This window comes from Triticum aestivum, chromosome 2D (assembly GCF_018294505.1).
Source record: "Triticum aestivum cultivar Chinese Spring chromosome 2D, IWGSC CS RefSeq v2.1, whole genome shotgun sequence".
In the NCBI taxonomy this organism is placed as follows: Eukaryota; Viridiplantae; Streptophyta; class Magnoliopsida; order Poales; family Poaceae; genus Triticum; species Triticum aestivum.
In genome coordinates, this window is record NC_057799.1 from 253,843,045 (window position 1) to 253,851,839 (window position 8,795).

Sequence of the window (8,795 nt, forward strand, 5' to 3'; positions counted from 1 at the left end):
TCCAGTCCATAAAAATTGGTTGAAAAATCAAATCTATGTCCTTTGGTGCATGCTTGGTCCCATGCAAGAAATGGGAATGAATTTCAAACACCAGCGCACCATCACTCGGCCGCAAACATTGAGATACCGGGTTTTTAAATTGTAGTAAATCCAAAACTCGTCTGAAATTCATGAAACTTGGCATGCTATCATGGAGCGGCATCAACATATCGTTGTAAAAATTTTGTTCCATTTGGGAAGGTTTGGGCATAAGGTTCTCACAAACCAGAGCTTCTCACAACAAGCCTGATGTGTTCGGTAGGGAACGTTTCACCTTTGGGGACGAAACGATATCAGTTGCCTCTTCTTGATTTCAATTTTTTCTCTAGTGTCAATATAGAACAACAGGAGTGTTGTGTTAAATTTTGGAATTTTTAAGGGTTCGTTTGGACATTTTTTTACATTAATTAAGTTTTCAATGCTTTCATGTGCATAATTCAAATTTGAACTACATGCACATGCCCCAGTGCATATAAATTGGTTGAAAATCAAAATTTTCTTCCTTGGGTGCATGCTTAGGACCCATGCCAGAAATGGGAATAAATTTAAAACACCCTTCCACCGTCACTCGGTCGCAAACATTGAGATACCTGGTTTTTAAATTCTACTAAGTCCAAAACTCATCTGAAATTCATGAAACCTGGCATGCTATCATGGAGCGGCATCAACATGTCGTGGTAAATTTTTTGTCCCATTTGGGGCAGGTTTGGGCATAAGCTTCTCACAAAGCAAAGCTTCTCACAACAAGCCTGATGTGTTCGGTAGGGAACGTTTGACCTTTGGGGACGAAATGATATCCGTTGCCTCTTCTTGATTTTGTCAACATAGAACAACAGGAGTGTTGTGTTAAATTTTGGAATTTTCGGGATCTGTTTGGACATTTATATACATTAATTGAGTTTTCAATGCTTTTATGGGCATAATTCAAATTTGAACTACATGCACATGCTCCAGTGCATCTAAATTGGTTGAAATCGAATCTGTGTTCTTGGGTGCATGCTTAGGTCCCATGCAAGAAATGGTAATGAATTTCAAACACCCTACCACCGTCACTCGGCCACAAACATTGAGATAGCTGGTTTTCAGATGCTCGTGTACATGCTAGCGCCAGCGCCCGTGCGCGCCACTCCACCCACCGCGGCGCCGGTCCCTATGCGCTTGACTGCACCCGCCGCGCCCGTGCCCGTGCACGCACCCGCCTCAGCGGCATGTGATGCCACTGTCGACCGCTACCTCTGAGCGGTGCCAGTTGCCGTCCTCCTGCGCACCGCCTGCCGATCACGCGAAGACATGATGTTTGATTTACAAGTGAAGAACATTATGTGCTGCCTTGAAGAGTTCAACAACGGCGTCCCGGAGGACGACAACGACAATGATGGCGCGGCACGCTGCCTCCGCCGCCGCCGGAAATAGTTTTTTTGGGTTTGATACTGTATCTAGAATTCTCGATCATATGAATATAAATTTGCAGTGTGATGAAAGATATGGTTTGAACGAACTTGCGTTTTCTCTCTTAATGTACAGACTTATCAAACAATTTTCTTTTGAAAATAATATCAATGGTTTTTAAATATAAAACACTCATCGCAAACGTTTTTGTTAGAACACCCGTATGCAAACCGACAGCTTCCCCAGGAAGCCGTTGTCACAGCCCTAGAATTTGATTGCAAATAGTTGCACAAGCATCCATGCATCATGTCTAAATTTATTTGAAAGTTGAGATGGGGATTGATCAAACCCTATCACCAGATCAATCAACTAGGTTCAACCTAAAATAATCTTCAATGACCCAAAATGCCCTTTGAAAATGTTCATGGTTTTTAATAAAGGTGAAAACCTCTGCCAAAAATAATGAACATATTTCTAGGTCATTCCTAGATTTCTTGAATTAAATCATATTGTATTTGAATTGGGGCATTTGAATTCCATAAATATCTTAAATGCTCCAAATATTCTGGAATTAGTTGTGAGCTTTTGGAATAATCCAAATAGTGCCCACAATTTTTCTCAGGAGATTTAAAAAAGAATTAGTATTTTTACTAATTCAAAACAGAATAAAAGAAATAGAAAAACTGAAAGAAAAGGAAAAGAGAGCTTACCTGTAACTTACCTGGCGCTCCTGTAGTCGGCCCAGCTGGATGGCCCAGCCCACCTACTAGCGCGTCGTCTTCCCCGCGCCTACTGGCACTGTGCGTGGGGCGTGCACAGTCGAGCCGCAGCCACCTCCTGCTAGCCACGCAGCTGCTCCCCCTCAACCCGCTCCGCCGCCCTGGACCACCTCGAACCCTCTGCACCTCTCCCCTCTCTCTCTCTCTGGACCCCTACCCCTCCTCTGCTCTCTCCCCGCAGCACCATCGAGCATGCTCGTCGTCGCCGCTCGTCGTTGCCATAGCAACAGCCACCTCCTTGCCCCGCCAACGTGTCCACGGCCTTCATCTCATCGCCATCGACCTCTCCGTTGACGCACGCGACGCCGAACGCCCCCAAGCGACCACCCCGAGCTCTTCTTCATCCTTCGGCCACGGAGATCCCCCTCGCCGCCCAACCACTCTGTCACTTTCCCGAGCTCGCTGACCTACACTACGCGATCCCCGTGAGCCCTCCTTCATTTACGCACCTCCCCCTTGCTCAATCTTGCTCCGTAGCCGTCGCCCGCAAGTGCCCGTGAGCTTCGGCCGCCGCGATTGTCACCGTCGTCGTTACGGTGGCCCAACACGGGGTCTGAGCACGTGGTTGGGCTCCTGCAGCCCCGTTTATGCCTCCTATGCCCTCCGTTGACTCGGAAGCGAGCTGCAGCCCCGCGCCCACAACTAGCCGAGCTCCGGATGCCGCCATGGTTGCCGTGGCCAGCTTTTCCGGCCACCCCGCAGCCTCCCGGGTGATCCCCTGGATGCGCGCGAGGATGGGCATCCCTCTGGTGCCTCCAGCGCATCGAGCCGACGCCTGTAGCGCTGTCCCGAGCAACTCCGGCGAGTCCCCGCCATTGCTGTGGTCGCCGGCGTCAACTGCTGACGTGGCGCCGGTTTAATTAGCAATAATGAGCGAACTTACCCATAGAGCGACTGCCATGTGGGCCCCTGTGCCTGTTTAGGTTAACTCAATTTCTGTTTAGATTAGTTCATAACCCAGCGGGACCGATAGGTTAACTCAATTTCTGTTTAGATTAGTTCATAACCCAGCGGGACCGACATGTCAGCATTGACTTTGCTAACGTGGACGTTGACCGGACCCACCTGTCAGTGACACTAACCAGCGCTCTATCACTCACGTGTGGACCCCACATGTCAGGTTTGACCTGGGGCAGCCCAGTTGACCTGCTGACGCCAGGCTTACGTCATGCTGACCTCATAATCATTTTCTGGTGATTTTATATTTCAGAAATGAATTATAAAATCTAGAAAATTGTTTAAACTTTTAAAAATCATAGAAAATAAACCGTAACTCCAAATGAAATAATTTACATCTGAAAAATGATCAGAAAATCCAATTTATCCATCTGTACCATTGTCATGCATGTTGGAACAACTCAAAGTTGCTGAATAGGGCAAATCATATGTTTGGCATTTAAATAATCACATATGGAGTTTAAATAATCACTGAGTTCTATGTTTGTGATCCATGTACAGTTACTACCACACATTGGGTTCCGGTAACTCGACCCCTCTCGGCTTATTAATCGCCTCGATCTCTGTCCAGGAGTTGCAACTAGTTTCTGGTGTTTGTAGGATATGTGTTGGGGGCCGTGCGTAGCGCTGACCCTAGGGGTGGGCTATGATGCGGTAGAGACACGAGGCACGGTGTACCGGGACGCCCGTTTGGTGCCTCGGGAACCCTGCTCTCATCGTTTGGGGCCGTGAGTGAAACCCCGGCTGGATCTCCTTGCGGATGGAACCCGAATAGGCGATAAACCTAGACTAGAGACTTGTGTGGTTAGTCAGGTCGTGAACGACTCCCTCACCAGGCTTCCGCTTGAAGGTTGCCGAGACACACGACGTGTACATGTTGGTAAGTGGCGAGAGCGTGTGTGAAGAAGTACAACCCTATAGGGTTATAAATTATCCATTCGAATAGCCGCGTCCGCGCTAAAGGACCTCTGGGTTGCCTATACAATTCATAGACAAGTGAAAGTGGATACTCTAAAATGCGCAAGATATGCGTGAGTGCTATGGATGGCGTTCTCGTAGGGAGACGGGAGCGGATCCATAGTGGTGTATTGATTGGTGAATATGTGGACTCGTGTGCGCCACCTCAAAATAGTTACTTGCAGACGTAGTTCAGGATAGCCACTGAGTCAAAGCTGGCTTGCTGCAGTTAAACCCCACCATCCCGTTGTTGATACTGATGCATATGTAGCTAGTTCTGATGTAAGTCTTGCTGGGTACATTTGTACTCACGTTTGCTTAATTTATGTCTTGCAGCCTAGAAGTTCCGCGTGGACTTCGACGTTTAGCTTGTTACCTCAGCTACGATCTTGTGCCCTCGGCAGGGTCTTGTTGATAGTCAGGCTTCTCAGCCTTTTCATTTGTAGTTGTCTGTACTTAGACAAGTTAAGCTTCCGCATGTGCTTGTTGCTTGTATGCTCTGTATGTTGGGTCATGAGACCCATGTTTGTAATACTTGGCTCCTCGGAGCCTAATGAATTAATACTTTGAGTTGTAGAATTTTGTTGTGATGCCATGTTGTATTTGCACATATCGAGCATATTGTGTGTATGATTTGAAATGCTTGGTATGTGTGGGATCCGACAACCTAGTTGTTTATCCTTGGTAGCCTCTCTTACCGGGAAATGTCTCGTAGTGCTTCCACTGAGCCATGGTAGCTTGCTACTGCTCCGGAACACTTAGGCTGGCAGGCATGTGTCCTTCTTCGTTCCTGTGTCTGTCCCTTCGGGGAAATGTCACGCGATGTCTAACGGAGTCCTGTTAGCCTGCTACAGCCCGAATTCTCCCGAGTCCTGTTAGCCCAGCTGCTACAGCCCGGATTCACTCGCTCATGACCGACACGTTCGTTGTTGGGTCATGTATGCTTGTCCTGTAAGTTAGTGCCACTTTGGGTTTACAACTAGACATGTCGGCCCGGGTTCTTTGTCATATGGATGCTAGCGACACTATCATATACGTGAGCCAAAAGGTGCAAACGGTCCCGGGCCAGGTAAGGTGGCACCCATGGGAATACCGTGCGTGAGGCCGCAAAGTGATATGATGTGTTACATGCTAGATCGATGTGACTTACGATCGGGATCCTGACATGATTGTGATATCTAGTACATCAAGGGGAACATTAGAAGCATGATTGTGATATCTAGTACATCAAGGGGAACATTAGAAGCGGAGTGCTAAATGTCTCTCGGTCGATCATCTAGGTTTTGTTCCTTGGCATTGCTAAGGACAAATCTGAGAAAGTGTTGTCTTCCTTTGCATCTGCATCCTCCACCCCTATTCATCATGGTAGCATGGAGTGTTGCCAAGTCTTGGCATAGATATTGGTAAGACCTTGATGAATATGGAAATGCTCAAGTTCTTGAGAGCACGCTCAGACACTAGGTTATATGATCGGTATCAATTGGAATGTGTCTTCCGTTTGCCGAGTTATATTATTACTCTAGTTTCCTTTCCAAACTGAGGATGCCATTCTTTCGAACTCCTTCAAATGATCATTTATGAACTACCTTAGCCTGGTATGAAGAGTTTCAATGATCCTTATATCAAAAGTAATTCTTTTGCCACTTAAGGGCATTATATCTACTCGCTACCCTGAAACTAGTGCACCATCTTATTCAAGCGTGAAATTATTGCCTACCAAGTGAACCTTCGCCATCTGTTTCACTCCATTCCTCTAGATGTATGTTTTGTGTCTCAACTCGAGAGATGTTCCTACGTCTCATTCCATGAGTTGATCGTCAGTTGCTCGATCTTCGAGAAGATCGATTCTTCTAAAGATTTCCCTTTCTACTCATTGTCGTGTTGGATGACGTTCTCAATGCAAGACATCGAGACCAAGATGATGCAATGAATCAACATCTTCAGGAAGGGCAGTTGGATCGAGAAGATTTTGTTGGCCTTGTGTCCCCTCTGTCTTCTTACCTCACGTCTTGAATCTCGGGACGAGATTCCTGTTTAGTGGGGGTGAGTTGTCACATCCCTAGAATTTGATTTCAAATAGTTGCACAAGCATCCATGGATCATGTCTAAATTTATTTGAAAGTTGAGATGGGGATTGATCAAACCCTAGCACCAGATCAATCAACTAGGTTCAACCTAAAATAATCTTCACTGACCCATATTTCTAGGTCATTCCTAGATTTTTTTGAATTAAATCATATTGTATTTGAATTGGGGCATTTGAATTCTATAAATATCTTAAATGCTCCAAATATTCTGGAATCAGTTGTGAGCTTTTGAAATAATCCAAATAGTGCCCACAATTTTTCTCAGGAGTTTTAAAAATGAATTAGTATTTTTACTAATTCAAAACAAAATAAAAGAAATAGAAAAACTGAAACAAAAGGAAAAGAGAGCTTACCTGTAACTTACCTCGAGCTCCTGTAGCCGGCCCAGCTGGACGGCCCAGGCCACCTACTATCGCGTCGTCTTCCCCGCGCCTACCGGCACTGTGCGTGGCACGCGCACAGCCAAGCCGCGGCCACCTCCTGCTAGCCACGCAGCTGCTCCCCCTCAACCCGCTCCGCCGCCCTGAACCGCCTCGAACCCTCTTCACCTCTCCCCTCTCTCTCTGGACCCCCTACCCCTCCTCTGCTCTCTCCCCGCAGAACCACCGAGCGCGCCCGTCATCGCCGCTCGTCGTTGCCGTAGCAACAACCACCTCCTCGCCCCGCCAACGTGTCCACGGCCTTCGTCTCATCGCCATCGATCTCTCCGTTGACGCACGTGACGCCGAACGCCCCCAAGCGACCACCCCGAGCTCTTCTTCATCCTTCGGCCGCGGAGATCCCCTCGCCGCCCTGACCACTCCGGCACCTCCCCGAGCTCGCTGACCTGCCCTACACGATCCCCGTGAGCCCTCGTTCGTTTACCCACCTCCCCCTGTTCATTCTTGCTCTGTAGCCGTCGCCCGCAAGTTCCCGTGAGCTCCGGCCGCCACGATTGTCACCGTCGTCGTTACGGTAGCCGAACACCATTTCTGAGCACATGGTCGGGCTCCTGCTACCCCGTTTATGCCTCCTATGCCCTCCGTTGACTCGGAAGTGAGCTGCAGCCCCGCGCCCGCAACTAGCCGAGCTCCGGCTGCCGCCATGTTTGCCGTGGCCATTGTTTCCGGCCACCCCGCAGCCTCCCGCATGATCCCCTGGATGCGCGCGAGGATGGGCATCCCTCTGGTGCCTCCAGCACGTCGAGCCGACGCCTGTAGCACTGTCCCGAGCAACTCCGGCGAGTCCTCGCCGTTGCTGTGGTCGCCGGCGTAAACTGCTGACGTGGCGCCGGTTTAATTAGCGCTAATGACCCAACTAAACACCCATAGAGCCACTGCCATGTGGGCCCCCGTGCCTATTTAGGTTAACTCAATTTCTGTTTAGATTAGTTCATAACCCAGCGGGACCGACACGTCAGCATTGACTTTGCTGACGAGGACGTTGACCGGACACACCAGTCAGCGAAACTAACCAGCGCTCTGTCACTGATGTGTGGACCCCACATGTCAGGTTTGACCAGGGGCAGCCCAGTTGACTTGCTGACGCCAGGCTTACGTCACGCTGACCTCATCATCATTTTTTGGCAATTTTATATTTCAGAAAGGAATTATAAAATCCAGAAAATTGTTTAAACTTCTAAAAATCATAGAAAATAAACCGTAACTCCAAATGAACTAATTTATATATGAAAAATGACCAGAAAAATCCAATCTATCGATCTGTACCACAGGCATGCATGTTGGAACAACTCATAGTTGCTGAATAGGGCAAATCATATGTTTGGCATTTAAATAATCACATATGGAGTTTTAATTTGAACCTAGGGTTCAAACCAACTTCATTTAAATCATTGTTAGCTGCATTAGCTCTAACCACAGCATATTGCCATGCCACATTCATGCATTATATTGTTGCATTGCATTGATTGTGTTTCTTCTCTCTTGCCGGTATTTGTCCCCTCTTAGTAGACGTGGTTCTAACGATGAGATCGATGACACCGATGAAGAACTATACTATCTTCAGAACTGCCAGGCAAGCAAAACACCTTTGTTCATTTCGATACAATCCCACTCTCTCGCTTCTGCTCCCTTTTACTACATTAGGACAACAACGCTTCAACTGTTACATGCTGCGGTAGTTGAACCCCTTTCCTCTGCATGACCTGTCATTGCCACAGTAAATAGATGAAACCCACTAGCATGAGTAGGAGTTGTTTGAGCCCTGATGTGCCTACTCATTCATGCTTGTTGTCATGCCTGCTACTGCTTAGAGTTGAGTTAGGTCTGATTCATCGGGGATGAATTGGAATGTGGTGAACATGTCTTACTGTTGGGAGCTAAGTGTGTGAACACGATTTGGTAAAGGTAGCGGTGAGAGGCCATGTAGGAGTACATGGTGGGTTGTCTCATTGAAACCGTCCTCATGAGCTGAGTTCTGTGTTTGTGATCCATGAAGAGTTACTACCACATATTGGGTTCTGGTAACTCGACCCCTCTCGGCTTATTAATCGCCTCGATCTCTGTCCAGGAGTTGCAACTAGTTTCTGGTGTTTGTAGGATATGTGTTGGGGGGCGTGCATAGCGCTGTCCCTAGGGTGGGCTATGAT